Raw genomic sequence first — 18,843 nt, 5'->3', positions numbered from 1 at the left:
GTAAATTCCTGCAGCCTCACAGTAAAACTAAAACAAAAAGACAAGGAGGAAAGACATCAATGTTAATCCTGCCACTTGGTCCTAACGACTGTGAACATGTTAGCAAGTTTCTTCTCTCTTTTTTTCCCCTCTACACTTGTACTTCACTTATTTTGGTTTAAAATATTTGATCGCATCAGGTGTACCCCTTTTGCACCCTGCTTCCTTCACTTAACACCATTTGAAATGCTTTTTTTCCATTTAGTGTCATTAAAAATACTTTGAAAATGTCTTTTTGATGGTTATGTATGCTTCCATCTTCTGGTTATGTCGTAAGCCCTATTGTTGTATAACTTGCCTCTGTCTTTTTGTTTTTTTTTTTTAAGTAATCATAGCAAATGAGTGATGGTAGTCTTTGCGTGTAAATTACCAGCTGCAATTTTGGTGATTCCATTCGGGTGCATTGCCAGACGTGGACTTACTGAGCTAAAGGGTAGGACTCTTTCACAGACCTTGAAGCATGTGGCCACACTGTTTTTGCAGAAGGACTGTGACAATTTACACGGAGGGTTTTATCGTAAGACTCTTCTGGGAACAGAACAGGATTTGCTAACTCTGGAGAGAACCACTTCTTGAAAAATCTGGATGAGAATTTCAGGCTTTGTAAACCAGATGGATTTTAGGTTTCCCTCACACTCTTTGTGTTCACTGACCTTCTAGTCTCCTGCAGTAAGTGTAAGCATGGCATTGGGAAAATTCCAGACTGTGTCCATGGAGCTCAGAGCCGACAGTAAAGGGAATTCTGTGCATTCCTGGGACAGAGCTGCTGAGGGGAGGGGGTGTCAGGCCAGGGGCCAGCCCACTGTACAGGAGGAGAATACTTGAGACACTCAAGGGAGAGGTGACACTGTGGGGAAGAGTGGACCAAAGCCTTAGAGGTTCCAGATTTTAAGGTCAGTGGGCTCTCCTGGTGTTCATTTAAACAGGACCCATATTGTCTTTGATGGACATTATCACAAACAAACACTTTTTGTCTGTTTTATGCACGAGGGGTCTATTTGATTTGGAAGGGGGCTCCTCTGAGGCCCCTTTCTACATTGACATTTTCTGGGTTTATAGGTAGGTTTTTACTATCCCATTTGATGGATAGGTAAATCAAGGCATTCACAGAGAGCTGGCTTTGCACTTTAGTAGCTGAGTGATTTGAGGCAAGTTAAGTTTTCTGAGCCTCCATTTTCTCATTTCTTTCTTTCTTTCTTTCTTTCTTTTTTTTTTTTCTTTTTAGGTCCGCACATGCAACATATGGATGTTTCCAGGCTAGGGGTCCAATCGAAGCTACACCTGCCAGCCTACGGCATAGCCACAGCAAAGCCACAGCCACAACAACACAGGATCTGAGCCGCGACTGCCACCTACATCACAGCTCACCACAATGCCGTATCCTTAACCCACTGAGCGAGGCCAGGGATCGAACCCGCCACCTCATGGTTCCTAGTCGGATTTGTTTCCTCTGAGCCATGACTAGAACTCCCATTTTCTCATTTCTAAGGTGGGAGGGATAGTGTCCACTCAGCAGGGCTGTTATGAGGATGGGAACCAAATGCCAACTTCTTGACTCGAGGCCAGGCTCAGGCTTTGGGAATTAGCATCTAAACCACATTTGCCAAATTCTGACTTTCTCTTTCTCTCCCAGGCTGGCCCCACACTTGTCATGATTAATTGATTAATTGTCATGATCAATTTAGGCATAGACGAGGAAAAGAAATGTGTGCATTGATTGTGTAGCCAGTGGAACTTCGGGTCTGTTGGGACAGGCGGCTTTGTGAGCTGTGGTGTAGGTCGCAGACGTGGCTTGGATCTGGTGTTGCTGTTGGATCAGCCGCAGCTCCGATGAGACCCCTAGCCCAGGAACTTGGATGTGCCATGGGTGTGGCCCTAAAAAGAAAAAAAGAAAACAAAACAAACAAAAAAAAACATGCAGCTTCACCGTGGTGATCTTTCATAATAGCAGTGTTTCTTTTGTAGCCTGGGAGAAAAAAACCTTTTGTCCCTTCTGTTAAGGAACTAAAATCTGGTCCCACAGAGTCTCTTGCAAACTTTCCTTGCTTCCCAACTTGATCCTAACATGCTGTGTGATTTTAGGAATCCCTCATTACCTCTCTGGACCCCTCCTTCCTGTAAAAAGGGGGATTGGGTCAGGTGACATTAATGGATCTTTCAGCTCTGCAGTTTTTAAATTCTATCAGGATTTAGGAGTAAAAAACTTTCTGCAGAAAAAAAAAATGACCATCATCCAAAGTTGGCCACTTGGGGTCGCTAGTGATCTGAGAGACTAGCTGGTGAAGGCGTAAGAGCGTGTGGCACTTCAGCGAAGAGATTCTGGGTGGGTTATGAAATTTTCTTTTTGTCTCTTCCTTCAGCTCCAAGATTCATCTGAAGGCGTGATCACATCCTCAATGTTGAGTGGACTATGAACCGGCTGCCAGAGACAGGGTTCCAAGCCGGGCCAGGCCCATCCCAATGCCCACCCGAAAAGACGGGACAGAGGAAAGAAAGAAACAAAATCCTGGGGCTCCATTGGCTTTCTTTTTGACTCCAGCTGAAGTTGCTGCATAGTGTGGCCTTGCCAGTCCTCGCCTTGAAAAGTAGGTCTTGCGAAGTGAAACTGCGTGGCACAAAACATGCCTTAGAGAGGCGGGGTAAACCTTTGTCTCCAAGAGTCAGGAGTTAGCAAAGGCAGATGCACGGGAAAAATTCCCGCCCAGGAGCTGCTGGGTGTCCCTCCTGGCAGTTTTCCTGGTGGGCCAGTGGTTGAGGTGGAGGAGGGGCAGCCCGGGAGGTCCCTGCAGAAAACAGGGAGGGATCACTGAACAAGAAAGAAGTAAAATAAAACAAAGATCTAAAAAGCTCAGGATCCGCCCACGCAGGGGACAGGGTCCCAGCAGCATACTTAGCGCAGGCCAGGCCCCTCTGGAAAGTTGGCTGAACCTTGCCCTCTGGGCACAAGGAAAAGCAGCTCTCCTGCCAGGACCGCTGTATAAACATCCTTTTCCTACAGGATCTCGTGGCTTGGGGTTCCAGTGGAGGGCAGGGAAGGTGTCCTAATGCAGACAGATTTCAAACTCCCGCTGTCCCTTTTCAGATCATAAATTACTGTTAATTTTGTTTACACCCCAGCCCCCTTCCTCTCTTAATAGTTAGAGAAAGAGCAATCACGACAAAATCAAGGCTCCAAGGGGTATATGGCAGCCCCGCTCCGCTGGCTGAGAAGCAGCCAAGTGTTGCCTCATCCTGCACTTCCCTGCAACAAAAGTTAAATATTTATGTACCACAGGTGCCTCGCCTTGCCTCCTGCAATATCCTTTTGTAGTTTTGCTGTCAGGGAGCAGTGCGAGAGCTTCCATTTCTGTTTAACTGGAAAGGGAAACTTGGTTTGTTTGTTCCCTTTCTCTCCCTCCTCCAACTCCAGGAGGCTCCATGAGCCAGGCTGGGAGGCCTGGGGTGGAGGCTGCTGAGAAGTCGACCCAGGATCTGTGTGGTTTCTCCTTGTTCAGGCATCACCTTGTTTTGTAGTAAGCACTTCCCGGGGCCCTTTGCCCAAGCCATCCTTGCCTGAGAGGTATGCCCGAGCTTGAAGTTGGTTGGGTCTGGGTTTCAATTCTAGGTCAACCCACTTATTTAGCTGGTGACTCGCTCTCTTAGAGTCTCAGTTCTCATCTTTAAAATGGGGATAATAATAATATTTTCCTAAGAGAGTGGTTGGGAAGATGAAAAATAGTGTATAAAAAGTGACTGAGGCCACGTGAGATTTTGGTAAATGCCAGGTCTTCTAAAACATTTTTGTTGAAATGTAGTCAATTTACAAAATTATGTTTGTGTTGGGTATACAGCAAGGTGTTTATATATATGTGTGTGTGTGTGTATATATATATATATATACACACACACTTTTTAGTGTCAGGTATACAGCAAAGTTATATATATATATGTGTGTGTGTGTGTATATATACACTTTTTAAGATTCTTTTCCATTATAAATTATTATAAGATGTTGAGTACAATGCCCTGTGCTGTACTGTAGGTTTTTGTTGGTTATCTATTTTACATGTAGTAGTATGTACATGTTAATCACAAATTCCTAATTTATCCTTCCAGGCCCTCTCTCCCCTTCAGTAACCATAAGTTTGTTTTCTATGTCTGTGAGTCTATTTATGTTTTGTAAATAACTTCATTTGTATCCTTTTCTTAGATTGCACATATAAGTGCTATCATATGGTATTTGTCTTTCTCTTTCCGGCTTACTTTCACTTAGTATGATGATCTCTAGGTCCTTCCATGTTGCTGCAAATGGCACTGTTCCATTCCTTTTTATGGCTGAGTAATATTCCACTTTGTATATGCACCACATCTTCTTTATCCATTCATCTGTCAGTGGACACTTAGGCTGCTTCCATATCTTGGCTGTTGTGAATAGTGCTGCTATGATCATCGGGGTGTAAATGCCAGTTCTTGCTTCTTTCTTGATTGTGTTTCCAAGATAGTAGCCATCACCCACATGTGGCTATTGAGCACTGGAGAAGAGCTGGAAGTTAAAATACACAAAGGATTTCAAAGACCTAACAAAGAAAAAAAATTTTTAAAAATCTCATTACTAATGTTTCATACTGATTACATGTTGGAATGACAATCCATTCTAATAATGGATTAAATAAATACATTTTTAAAGTTAGCCTTCATTTTACTCTTTAAAAGTGTGGATATGGGAAGAGTTTAAATGATGCCTGTGGCTTGTATTTGGGGCATCCATTATATTTCCATCAGGCTGCCTTGCTCACCAATTCCTCTATTCAAAATTGTTCCTTTCTTCAAAGCCTAGCTCAAGCTTTCCTGTCTTCATGAGGCAGTAAGGTCAATCTCTTCCTTCTCTGAAATCTGCTGGAGGTTTTGTTGTTGGAGAAAGTCACAACGTGGGTGTTTGTCAGCTGAATTCCAGCAGGAGAAGCATGTAAAGTGTTCAGCCCAGGGCTTGACAAATTGTAAACCGATACATGTTATCATCCTATTTTTCTTGCTATTTTCATTAGCGTCTGGATACTAAGTTCAGTACTGGTTATATGCTGTCTCAGATTCTTCTTCGGTTCTTTCTTGTGTGTTTAGTTTTGCTGAATATGACATCTTAGAGGACAGAGACCACATCACCTATCTCCTGGGTCTGTCCTTAACCCACAGAGCCATGCTAGGCACAGTGAATTCCCTCCCATGGTCATCCACGGACAAAGGCAGAGCCTATTGACTGAATAGCTTGGCTTCTTAGAGTCACTGACATTGCTGCTTTTACTCCACAGATACTTGCTCTTCCTGGAAAGCTTTCTTCATTTCCCTTCTTACTTCATCGAGCTAATTCTTTTGCATCCTAAAAAATATTAATAGTTGTTAAGTACCAGTAGCACTTCCTAGGTGCTCCCTCCCACTCTAAATATAGTTTACAGCTGCCCTGTAAGGTATTATCATTCCTCTCACTTTACCGATGAGGTAACTGGGGCACCGAGAGATTAAGGAACTCATCCAAGTTACCCAGTTGATAAGTGGTAGGGGTGGTGTTCAGACTCAGGTGGTTTGGAGTTCCCATTGGGACTCAGCAGTAACAAATCCGACCAGTAACCATGACGATGTTTGATCCCTGGCCTTGCTCAGTGGGTTAAGGATCCTGGGTTGCTGTGAGCTGTGATGTAGGTCATAGATGCAGCTCAGACCTAGTGTTGCTGTGGCTGTAGCATAGGCCGGCAGCTGAAGCTCCGATTTAACCCCTAGCCTGGGAACTTCCATATGCCGCAGGTGCAATCCTGGAAAAAAAAAAAAAAAGGCAAAAACCTCAGGTGGTTTGGTCCTAGACCCCTTGGTGTACTGTATCTCCAGGCTCAGTGTTACTTTCACCAGGGGCCCCTCTGGAGCCCTTCTCCGTAATCTTAACTTATTCCTTTTCCCTCTCCATCAGAACTTTGTCATAACTCTTACATCCTAGATTAGAATCCCTGGTTTATTTATTTATTTATTTATTTTTAATTTATATTATTATTTTTTGTCTTTTTGCCTTTTCTAGGGCCGCTCCTGTGGCATATGGAGGTTCCCAGGCCAGGGGTGGAATTGGAGCTGTAGCCGCCGGCCTTTGCCAGAGCCACAGCAACGCAGGATCCGAGCCGCGACTTTGAGCTACACCACAGCTCATGGCTACGCCAGATCCTTAACCCACTGAGCAAGGCCAGGGATCAAACCCATAACCTCATGGTTCCTAGTCGGATTCATTAACCACTGCGCCACGGCAGGAACTCCCCGAATCCCTGGTTTACAATCAGTTCCCCTCATTGACCTGAAATCTCCCCAAGAAACTCAGCACCTGAGGCCTACTGAGCCCTTTGTGGGTATCCCAGGGAAGAAGGAGCATGGCTTCAGGTGACAAGTTCTGCGAGCCTCCCAAGAGGTGGGTCTAACAGATTTTTCTCTTCCATGTCATCATCCTGTTATTTTTTCATTCCACTTATAGCAATCTTTAACCATCCTTTTTTTTTTTTTTTTTTTCCACTTGATTAAAAAAAACCCTTTCTTTCTCCCAAGAATGAAGGTGGGGAACTTATCCATCTTGTTCACTGTTTCACTCCTATGCCTGGCACAGAATGTATGTTTCAGTCAATATTTGTTGAGTTGTATAAATGAATGAATGAATTCACTGAGCGTCTACTCTATGTGCCAGGCACTGTGAAAATACCACAGTTCTTGCCTTCATGGTTTATAAGTTTATGGTGTGACAGTGATGGTGGGGAAGGTGGGGCCGGAGGCAACAACATCATAGAGGTAGAGAAAGGACAGGAAAGGACTTAGCATGCAGGGCTGCGGGAGTCCAGAAAGGATTCCTGCAGGAAGTGACAATGGAGAAGAGACCCAGCACATCAATGGGAGACAGGCAAGCTGAAGGGGAAGGTGAGAGATGAGCGATGGGGGAGATGGGAAGTGATTCCAGGTAGGGGGGAGGAGAGTGGGAAAGGTATGGCAGAAAGTATGACAAGTCCATTGGGTGCAAAGAGTGGAAGGAAGTGTCCTGAGAAATGAATCAGGATACCTGGCAATGTTGTACTTTCTCTTCACAGATTCCTTTCTCCACCTCCAGCCGCCTCGGTTGTCCTTTTCATCTTTGTTTCTGGCTTGACTAGGTTTAGTGAATGGTTTCCGTAGACAGAGTTTGCATCGCTTCACTTGCTCAGGAAGCCGCAGCCCTCCCAGTTGCCTATGTTATCATAATTCCCTACAGTTATCTCATGATCTACCCTTTTCTGTCTATTTTTTGCATGAGTTATCATTTGATCCTCACAATAACTAGCTGAGTTCTCTCAATTCTCAGCCTGGACCTAAAACTTGGCTGTTATCCATCCCTTACCTCCATCCTATCATGATTCTTATAATTTTATGACTCTTCTTTGCTCTTCCCTGCACAGATGCTCGATCTGCCAATGAATTTGCATCCCTCTCTCTATGTATTTCATTTAAGAACCTCCCAAGTCAAAAATCCACTATCTGATGAATACTTAGAGGGTAGAACAATATAATAGTTATACTCAGATCTGTTCTGGGAGGTCAAGGGTATGTGTTCTTAGATTTTATGTTTTGTGTACTTCCGTTGTTGTACCTTGTTGTAGACTGTCTATTATGTATTTGGAACGATCCTACTCTTTAGAAATTTCTTCTCATAGAGAGTTTTGATGTGTCTACCTAAGGCATCTGTCCTCTGGTCTTGGTTCTAATGTTGGTCTGTCAGGCACAGAATAAAAGAGTAACTAAATGCATCTGTGGCATACTTTTTTTTTTTTTAAAGAAGCTATAACTTTCTGTACATTATTAAAACAATGTCATAATAGTGTTGATAGTTGTAAGAAATAGGTGGTGGTGGCTGTCTTTTTGCAGGGAGGAGGGGTACAAGCATGGATGGCTTTATGCCCGGGGCATATCCAGATGTGGTCCAGTGACCTTGATCAGGAACTTGCTTCTCACCTGTGAGCCACTGTCAACACCCAGCAGTGAGGCCGACAGCACATCCATCAGTATCAAAGGGTTATTCTTTAGTAAAATACCCAGTGAGGAGGCAAAGGTGAAACCACTGCCATGAAGGGAATTGGGGGTGGAGTATATCCAGGTCACATGACTCCCTCCCACACCTATCCCCAAATGCCACAATGGGGGGTCTCCCTCCCAAGACAATAGGCATGCTGGGATGTGATAGTCAGATATGGGGAAGGGCTCCTGGAAGGGAAATTTGGGGGCGCTCAGGGGTCTAAGAGACACACAGCTACCCAGACTCCTCAACACAGGAATTGAACACTGTAGGAAAATTTTACTGAGATCTGAACTCAGCACTCCTGCACCCTAGCTAATCTTAGAACGCAAAGTGAGGACATGAGTGAGGAAGAGAATGGAATTTCCTTCCTTTTAGCAGAACAGAGATCTCAAAGCACCTAAATGGAAACAAATCAGTCCATTTCATTTCCTTTAAATTCTATTTACACTCCCTGCATTCAGAATTCAAGCAATGCAGTCTCCTAAGACCCTTTTGTTATGAAAGGCATCTGAATTCAAGATGACAACTGATTTGTAGGGCTTTAGCCAGAGGAAGTGAATCTGAGCAAACAACCCCGGATGCTGTCATTCTGTTTGCTAAAAATTATATTTCGATTTCTGTTTCTAGTCGGCTCTTGGGCAAAACAAATGCATAATTAAGAACTTCACCTCTGACAGCTTGGCTCTCCTTTCTTTTTCCTTTTAACACAAATAGGAAATTTCCATTCTCGTATAGTAATATCAAGATACCCTGCTACATTGAATCAACTGGTAGGTTTTGAAAATAAGCATAGCAAACCATATAAAAATACGAAAATCCACTTTTAGGGTTTTAGATTCATGCCGTTTAATTGTTCGTCTATTTCCATGATAAGGTGAACGGGTCCTGTGTCACCGGAGGGACTGTATCCTGCTGTTTTTTTCCCATCCTCATTTACAATGATTATGTTATCAGGCTAGCCAGGCAAAAGGGTGGAGCAACTATAATTTCAAAGCAGGATTAGGTTGAAATAACGAGGTCACCAAGTTGTGGTTACCAAGGCAACGTCACATCTAAGAATATGGGATGCTTCTAGGAGATGAGGCAAAGCCTGGAGCCTTTTTTCCCTCTTTGCACAAAAATCACTCACTTCCCAGATAAAAATTGCTTATTAATTGCTTTTAAATACATCTATTCTTTATTTTTAGGAAACAGTTTTTAAAATATAACCTTGATTTAACGTTTTAATTTTTATTATTTTTGTAGCCAGTAATACACGTCAGGATGATCAACTGGATCTTTGTTTACGTCGCCTTTGGGAATTATGTTTACTTTCTTTTCTTCCAATGTTTTCCTTTCTTTCTTTCCTTCCTCTCTCCTCTGTCCCTCACTACCCTTTCTTTCTCTGCTAATAGTGCAGAGAAAAGACATGGAACGAAAAGAGAAACATTGAAAGTTGGGTGCTCTGCTCCGATTTTGAGATCTACAAAATTGTGATCAGTGACGAGCGCTATACCCTGCGCCCAGCATACGCATTCCATACCCCCTGGCCACCTGAAACGTACTGAGCTCAAGAGAGACTAACCTTTGGTCTGCATTGTCTCTCCTTGAAATTTCAATCCTTATTTTAAATTATGGACCATGGAGGCAAAGCAGCCAAGGGGGAGAAGATCCAGCCGTGGGTGTTTCTGATCAATATTAGCTATGGGTCCCAACCAATTCCTTTTTCCTTTGAACTTGTTTCTGGCGTCTGAATTTTCTGATAATGGCTTCAAGTGTTCTTCATCTTAGTTTCTTTTCTTTTCTTTTTTTTTTAAAAAAGGAGGCTTATTTTATATGGGCTCATGTTGGTGCGGCACAGATTTTGCTTAGGTCTTTTTTTTTAATTTAAAGAACATTTCTGACCTAGTGTTGAATCAGTGGATACGGAGATAGGAACCATCCGTTCCCTCACATGACAGCACGACTGCCCTTTAGGGCATGTTAGCTGTTCACCTTTTGCCCTGGTTTTGCATAAAGAGGAGGAAGTGTGCCGGCAAAAAGAGCCCTGTTCCTGCGCCAGTGTTTCTACCTCCTGGACCTCGCGTCAGAGGAGCCGCATTGTCTTCAGTCTTGAGCCTGTGGTGATGGAAAGCTTATGGGTTTCAGAGCCTGCCTGGTCCATGTTTGAAGTGTTGCTGTGTGACCGTGGACAGGTGAAATCCCCTCTCTGATGTTCTCCCCAGCACCCGGTAAGGACTGAACAAGATGTCCTGGGAATGGCTCTTAGCTCAATTTCTGACACCTGTAGGACCTCAAAAACACCCTCAGTTTCAAAAATAATAAGAATGTCTATGAAGTTCACGTCTATCCTCCCTATCACCCATATTATCTTCAGAGGTTTTCCTAAAATATAAATCAGACGAGATCATCTCCCTGCTGTACTGGGTTCATGTCCATGTGCAATCTGTGAATGTGACCATATTTGGAAATGGGGTCTTTACAGATGTAATTACACCAAAATGAAGTCATACTGGATCAGTGTGAGTCCTAAATTCAATATGACCAGTGTCCCTGTAAGAAGAGGGACATGTGGGCACAGAGACACAGACACACAGAGAGGAGAAGGCCATGTGGTGAGAAAGCGGAGATTGGGGTAATGCGTCTACAAGCCAAGGAAAGGCAAAGACAGCTAGCAACCACCGGAATTTGGGAAGAGGCTGGGGAGGGTCCTTCCCTAGAGCATCTGGAAGGAGCATGGCCCGTGGACACCTGGCTTTCAGACTTTTAGCCTTCAGAACTGTGAGGAAATAAATTTCTGTTGGTTTAAGCCATACCATTTTTTACAACTTGTTACAGCAGCTCGAAGAAACTAATACACACGGTTACAGTCATGCTGTGGCTCTCTCTGTCATTAGAATGAGGTCTTGAGTCCCTAATCCGGCTCAGGTCCCCCAGATCTGCTCCCTGATGGTCTCTCCAGCTTCATCACTCTCCATCCTTTCCTCTGAACTTAATGTCTTTCAGTCTCTCCCAGCACAGCTCTCTCTTTCCCGGAACCCTCTCTTAGATACTATCTGCCCATCTCTTCTTGGAACAAGTCTTACTCTCCCCAGTCACCTGGTTACCGCCCACGTATCTTACAGGTATCAGTTCGAACATCCCTACCTCCAAGGTTCTTCCCCAACACCAAGACTGCTGTAAGCCCCTCCAAGTACTTCTCAGAACCATCAACATTCGTCTAGTTACTTACATCCAAGGTTGTATTCTCAGTGGACCCTGATCTCAAGGAGGTCAGGACCTGTCTTTGTTCTTGCTTACAGCTGAGATCCTATGACACAGGACCTGGCATCATATAGGCTCACAGTTAGTGTGAACTGAGTGATCGAATGAATGAGTGAATGACTGAATACATGACTGCTTGGCATGAGGTTAAAACTCAGTAAGATTTGGTGAGACATCAAAATGCTGCGGATGGGGTCGGAGATAAAGTTGTAGCAAATTTTCAATCTGAATTGATTACCATTATCTGAAAGTGATAGGAATTTTGATTGTTTTTATGAAATATAAACCCAAAATTCCTCCTTCCTCCCATTTCATTGTCTCCTTTTATTTAAACATTAATATATGTTCATGGTAAAAAATGAAAACTTCTCAGTGAAAAGTAAGTTTTCTTTCTATCTCAAAACTATGTCTCCTGTCTTTTCCCACATAATTATTTGAGTTAAATAATAATAATAAATATTATGAAATTAAAGTAAGTATTAAATAAAAATAATAAATCATTATGAGTGAAATATTTCAAGCATATAAAATGTGTATTATACATAATATTCTGCAGTTTGCTTTATTCACTTAAACTATATCTTAGAATTCACTTCGTATTGGCAGGGGTAGCTATATCTCATTTTTTTTAATTGGCTGCAATTTGCTTAATTTATTTAACTAGCCCTCAAATGCTGGAGATTTACATGGTTTCCTTTCCTGCCTTTTGGTATTACAAAAAATTCCATAATAAGCCTTTTTGTACATGACTCTTCATGAGAATATAACTCTAGCATAAGTTTCTAAAGGTGATATTGTTGTGCCCTTGAAAACATTATATGGTCAGACTAACCCGACCACAAATGTATGAGGCCAAGTGATCAATTGCAGAATGAGAATAATTTTGATTTAAAAAAACTTTAAGGTATTGATAAAGTATAAATAGAAAGTGAAATGGCTATTTAGTGGATTGTTACAGGTTATTATTATTATTATTTTTTGTCTTAGAGCTACTTATTTCTTTTTCCAACTTGGGTCAACAGATTCCAAGCAAGCGGCATCTTGACAAATCCTGAAATTAATATTCCATTTTCTTGCTATTGTCAACCATATGGTTAATTCTGATATTGGCTAGGTTTTTAATGAAGTACATTAAACAGAAGAATCAAATTAGGATAAAAAAAGGAAGTAATGGCCTAAAATAATTTTTTTTTTTTTTTTTTTTTTTATGGCTGCACCTGTGGGGTATAGACGTTCCTGGGCCAGGGTTTGAATCAGAGCTACAGCTGAGGCCTACACCACAGCCAAGGCAACATGGGATCCGAGCCGCCACCTGTGACCTATGCCACAGCTTGCTTCAATGCCAGATCCTTAACCCACTAAGCGAGGCCAGGCATTGGACCCAAATCCTCATGGATACTATGTTGGGTTCTTAACCCACTGAGCCACAATGAAAACTCTGTCATTTTACATTTTAAAAAACTAAACACAAGCAAAATCTTAACTTGAATTTCAGGAAGATTTAGGTAATCATTGTGAATTTATTATGCTGGTCAGTAGTATATGTGTTAAGATGCTTTAAAAAATGAGCCTGGGAGTTCCTGTTTTTGTTCAGTGGTAATGAATCTGACTAGTATCCATGAAGATGCAGGTATGATCCCTGGCCTTGCTCAGTGGGTTAGGGATCCAGTGTTGCACAAGCGGTGGTGTAGGTCATAGAGGCAGTTCAGATCGTGCATTGCTGTGGTTATGGTGTAGGCCAACAGCTGCAGCTCTGATTTGACCCCTAGCCTTGGAACTTCACTTCAGCCCTAAAAAAAAAAAAAAAGACTTTCACAGAATTAGAAAATTCGTAGAACCAAGATTGTTATAACATACACAGCATGATTTTGAAGACTTGAGTTATTTATAAGTCAGAAGAAGAAGGACTTATAATTCAAGATATAGTGCAGCTTTCTTAGCGATAGCGGAATAAAAAGTACCTATAAAAATGACTAGTTTTGAGCACTAGCTGTCCTAGGAATTTAATTCAATAGTCATTTATTAAGGACTTATGGAGTGTGTAGTTTTAAAGACTATAAGACAGATGACTTTTAACTGGAAGGAACTGGAACTTACCATCTAAGACAACCATTTCTAAGGACAACACTGCTTTATTCTTCAGAATTTCCCCCTGGAAAAGAAAAGTGGGGCTGTGTATTGCTAGAAAACATTTTACCTGAAACAGTGTGTAACCTTTTATCCAGTAATTTCAGTTTTGGAAATTTATCCTAAAGGAGACAATCTTAGGTGAGAGAGGGAGAAGGGGGAGAGAGAATGAGGGCGAGAGAGAGAATGTGCCTATATCACTCTCCAAAAGTTTGTTTTCAGGTTGTTTTTGCAACCAAACGTGACCTGGCTTCTTCCTGCCCTGCGCCTTGGAGATCAGGATGATACTGGGCGATGTTCTGACTTTTTGCCTCCTGCTTTTTTCTTTTCATGAAGCTTCTTTTTTTACATGTCAATCCAGATGAAATCCAGCTCTTTCCTCAGTACTCGAGGGAAAATCCGCCCCCCCTAAATCTTATCTAAGAGCCAGGATTCATGGGGACAGGTGCACCACAAACCATGTTCTGCCCTCCATAGTTTTTTGGCCACCCTGTGCTCAGGGCTCCTCTTATAGCCCACCTAGCACCCACCATCACATCCTGCCTGCCTCTCTCTCTTCACTCCTTCCTTCTCGTTCTTCTATTCACTCACTCTCTCTCTCAGAACAATGAGAAAGTCCATTTCCTATTTCAGTGAGGGCAGTTAACTCCTCTTCTTTAAAGGTTTGGGGGCCAATTTCCATAGATCCCTAAAGTATCAGAGCATCCCAAACTTTTCATAAGTGTTTTCCCCAAATAAAGTTGCTCTCCTAAAAGAAATTTTGTTCTATATGTTTAAATAATATTTTTGTTTTTATACCTCTTTCTGTATTTTTGGCATAGTAGTAAACATTTGAAAACAATTTAGATGGCCAGAAATAGGAGAATGGTTGAATAAATTATAATCATACTTTTATTGACTATTATACTGTCCTAAAATTTTTGTTTGTAGAGATAATTGTCCGTCCGTCCATCCATCCATCCATCCATTTATTCAGTCAGTAAGTGTTTACTGAAGTCCTATCATGTCTTACGAGCTGTGTTACACACTGGAATTAGAGTAGCATGAACAGAAGAGACAAAATCTCTGTTACCATCTAACAGGAGGATAAATATAAAACAAATAGTTTTATATTCACAAATGAAGTACAGTTGCGACAGGTGCTATAAACCAGCAGTGCCAGGTGCTGAGAAATTGCAGAAGAGCTGAGCTGGAGGAAGTAAACTTTGGAGGTCGTATCTGAAACCCTGTTGCCTAGGCAAGTAAGGAGTAGGTGGTGGTAGGAGAGTTCCAGGCCAAGGGAACAGCATGTGTAAAGGTCCTGGGGTAGAAAGAAATAAGATGAGTTTGAAGAACAGAAAAATGCTGGAATATAGAGAGCAAAACAGGGATGATGTAAAATATACTTTAAGAAGGTGCTGCAGTGAGAACATGCAGAACTTTTGGAGCTGCATTAACAAATTTGGATTTTTGTCTTAAAAATAAGGGGAGGCCATTGAATGTTTTAAGCAGCATAAGCAGCAGGGTGACATGAGATTTGGGTTTCAAAAGATTATTCTGGCCACAGTATAGAATGAACTGCTAGAGGTCAGGAGTCGATAAGGCCAAGCCCACCGAGGTGTTATTAAAGATGCTCTGACAAGAGATGAAGGTGGTTTGCCAATTAGTCAAGCCAGACATACCTGGGAGTCGTCTTTGTTACACACACTCCCCCTGCTGCAGAATCCAATCCCCAACTCTTATCAATTCCACTTCCTAAATGCATCTCAACTCATCTTCTTTCTTCCTTCTCCATTGCTTGTGTGAACATTTTACTGGTACCGATATTACTAGCTAACAGAGTCTCTAGAATATGAATCTGACCTTATTCTAAGTAGTTATTTAGGCAACAACAACACGACAACAGCACAACTAATATTTTGGTAGCCACAAGAGGTCCTCAGCTGAGGTATCCTTTTCCTTCTGGGCACATGATAGGATTGTATTTCTTCAACCCTGTGTAATTGGATGAGGCCATGTGACTACTGCGGCTAAGGAATTTTGAGTGGAAGTGTGACATATCATCTATAATGTGGAATAGCTACTTATTGGTGTAAGACCTTCTGGGTTCTCACCCCCTCCAACAAGGCAAACAGCAACATTCAAGATGATGTTGATGGTCAGCCTGGGTCCTTGAGTGATGTGCTGAGCAAAAATTCCTTTTAGAGCCATTCAGTGTGTAACATGAAAAGGAAATCAGGAGTTCCCGTCATGGCTCAGTGGTAATGAGCCCAACTAGTACCCATGAGGATGCAGGTTTGATTCCCAGCCTCGCTCAGTGGGTTAGGATCCAGCGTTGCCCGTGAGCTGCGGTATGCATCTCAGAGGACTCGGATTTGGCATTGCTGTGGCCGTGGCATAGGCTGGCGGCTGTAACTACAATTTGACCCCTAGCCTGGGAATATCCATATGCTGCAGATGCAGCCTTTAAAGAAAAGAAAAAAGAAAAAGAAATCAATCCGACTTATTTTAAGCCACTGAAATACTGAGGTTGTTTGTTAACGCAGCACATCCTAACTTGTCCTGACAGAAGTGCTGGTTAAACTCTTGCTATATCCCAGGAACTTAGGAAGTGCTTTGTCTGTGTCATCTCACTTAATTTTCATAGCAACTTTATGAAGTAAGCATGGTTATTGTCTTCATTTTTACATGAGGAAATTGAAACATTGAGCACGTTTGCCCAAGGCAGCAAGTTAGTGAAAAAGCTGGGATTCGAAGTCTGGCTCAACTAAGCTGCCTTTTTCTGATGGACACTGTGCAAGTCTTTAGAGTTCATAAAAGAAGAATGAAATACAGCTCTTGCCTTTGAAGATATTCCCAATTTATTTGGGAAGAGCGAGGCACGTATTTGTGAAAAAAACTTAAGTGACAAAATTAGCTGCAGGTCTCCTAATAAATAACCCAAGAAAAGGCATTGTGAACACACACTTTGACAGTAGTGTTCAGAGGGGGGATAGATAACTATGAGATGTGGGAATAGAAGAAGCCATCTGCACATGGGCACTGACCTTTACCATGAAGGAAAAATGGGAGTTTGGAGAAGATTTGAATAGACAAAATTTTATTTATTTATTTATTTACTTATTTATTTATTTATTTTTAGGGCCACACCTGCAGCATATGGAGGTCTCCAGGCAAGGGGTCGAATTGGAGCTGTAGCCACTGGCCTACACCACAGCCACAGCAATGCCAGATCTGAGCCACGTCTGCGGTCTACACCACAACTCATGGCAATGCCAGATCCTTAACCCAGTGAGCAAGGCCAGGGATCGAACCTGTGTCCTCATGGATGCTAGCCAGATTTGCTTCCGCTGAGCCATGAAGGGAACTCCAGAATAGGCAAAAATTTTAGTTGAGGTTCTCTAGAAATATAAGTTCCAAGAGGATACATATTTTTACTCTCTCTGAATACTTGTCAAACTTTCTAAACATTTTAGGAACTAAATCATAAGAAATGACAACAAATAAAATACCCTACTACAAATAAAATGTCTTACTACAAATAAAATGTCCTAACTAGATTAATACTTTCCATTCTTTATTGGACAGCAATGCTTGACTTCCCTTTGGCATCTCATACCCAATCTGTCCAAACCTGATTCTCCTTGATTAATGATGTCAATTTCCACCCAACCAGTCAAGATAAAAATCTCGCCATCCATTTCTCCTCTCTTCCTTTATTCTCCCTATTTAATTAGCCAATGTATTCTACAATTCTAAATCAAAATTGTCTTTCTGATTTACTCCTGTTTATTCCTCTTGCTGATACTTCAGGTCAAGCCAGAATCATCTCCTACCTAGACCATTACAAAAGCGTCTATAAATGTCTTTCTCTCTTCTCTCTCATCCTCTACACAGCCCCCAGTGATCCAGTCTCACTCAATTGCTCCCCTGATTTAAAATTTCCCTTGGCCTTCCACGTCAACTCCAGAATAACTCCATCCTCCTTCGCGTGGTAAACAAGATCCTGAGAACCTGTCCCTCTCTACCTTCCTGGTTTCTTTGTGTGTTGGCACTCCCACCCTGCTTACTCTTCAGGGACACGATCTGCACTCTGCACTCAAATACCTTGATGCCTTTGAATGCCGTTTCCTTATGGCAGAGTGTCCTTCCCCCGCTTCTCCAGCTGACCAGTTCCTGCTGGTCATTTATAACCCAAGTCAATGACGCTTTTTCTGGGAGACTTCCATGACTTTGATATAGGCGTTGTGGATCCCTTTGTCATGTCACATAACGTTTTCATTTATCTCAGTGTAAAACCTAACCCAGTATATTTAATTACTTGCTTCCAGACCTTCCTTCCCCATTAAGCTGCATGGTGTCTTCTTATTCTTTCAAGGAAGCACTTATCCCAGTGCCTTTATGTAGGCATTAAATATAATTCCTTAGGTTGTTATTGTGAGGAATTAAGCTCTTGTCTTGGTTTGATCTTACTGGTGAGAAGAAAGGAAGATGCCTACTCCATGCATTTCTCTTTAGGTCTTTCTAGTCATGGGGGAAGACTTCATGGACAAGGAAAAAGGGAATCAACACTTGAATGCTTTTCTCCGTTCTCAGTAGTAGAATTAGACCTTGTGTCTTTGACCAACAAATATAAGACATAGAATGGTTTGGCCAGAGTGTTCCAGCTAACAGCGCCCCCAGAATTACAGGGGTTCCAGACCACAGTTTCAGAAATCTTTGGTGTATGCCTTCACTTGTTGAAGTCTTTGGTATAAGAAGGGAGGTGTTCACAAAGAGGAAACAGTGGGTTCTGGGCTTTTCCCCTCGCTTTGTAGTTTCCTCTTAAGTGAAGGTGTCTTGCAGTCATGTGATCATCCACCCCTTAGCAGAAAAGCTCATTTTGCATGTACTGTATCTTGAATGTTTGCTATGTGTGTTGACTCTGCATGGCTTGGATAATTTAGATGTGGAACAAAACCTTAATTGAAACATTACCCTCCCACCTCCCCACAGAAGCCAAAGGATCATTTCATTACCTGATGTGTCTAGAATTCCCTCGGTTGGCAGGTGAGCACAGTTGATCTCTTAGACTAATGGCTGACCTTCTGTGTTTGTTCATTTTCATTTTCTTTTCAAACTAGTTTACACAGGAATGTAACATGGTGAAACAACTTGAACTTGCATCCAAAGTCCATTGCCCAATTCAGCAGTGCAGACATAGCCCCAGATCCCAGCCTCCTTCCCCAGTTGGAGATTCTCCGTAAATATTGCCTTTGCGTCTCTAGGCATTGCTATTCCTTGCTTTTCCAGTAAAATTGATTTTCCTTCGGATGAATCTCTCCTCTGTACTTACTCAGAGTCTCGTTGATGGAATATGGAGTTCTAAGGAAAAAAATATTATACATTCCATGTGGAAAAAAGCTCCAAGG

The 18,843-nt window shown here is 42.1% G+C and overlaps 2 long non-coding RNA genes across 45 annotated transcripts in view; one reads left to right on the top strand and one right to left on the bottom strand.

Annotated features, from left to right (window-relative positions):
• The window catches only part of LOC100739688 (uncharacterized), a 187,429-nt gene that overhangs the window by 124,550 nt on the left and 44,036 nt on the right, over positions 1 to 18,843 (top strand). For 33 of the 44 annotated variants that reach the window (XR_014813663.1, XR_014813646.1, XR_014813642.1 and 30 more), the window contains one exon: positions 2,400 to 2,624. The exons of 10 other annotated variants lie outside the window; for them this stretch is intronic. This is a non-coding gene — a long non-coding RNA (uncharacterized LOC100739688). Of the gene's footprint in view, positions 1 to 2,399; positions 2,625 to 18,427; positions 18,482 to 18,843 lie in introns of those variants that run through there. One more of the 44 variants, XR_014813684.1, reaches the window with a different exon arrangement.
• Positions 1,975 to 18,798, bottom strand: LOC146400326 (uncharacterized). Its single transcript, XR_014813685.1, has 2 exons — positions 18,451 to 18,798; positions 1,975 to 5,392 (listed from the first exon to the last, which is right to left on the bottom strand). It is a non-coding gene; the product is annotated as an uncharacterized LOC146400326 (long non-coding RNA).

Source organism: Sus scrofa, chromosome 8 (genome assembly GCF_054392235.1).
Source record: "Sus scrofa isolate SSC_HxYL_T2T_F1_AM1 chromosome 8, Sscrofa_HxYL_maternal_Yorkshire_Landrace_v2.0, whole genome shotgun sequence".
Lineage (NCBI taxonomy): Eukaryota > Metazoa > Chordata > Mammalia > Artiodactyla > Suidae > Sus > Sus scrofa.
The sequence above is the reverse complement of the archived record's forward strand: the minus strand, read 5'-3'. Positions and strand labels throughout refer to the sequence as shown.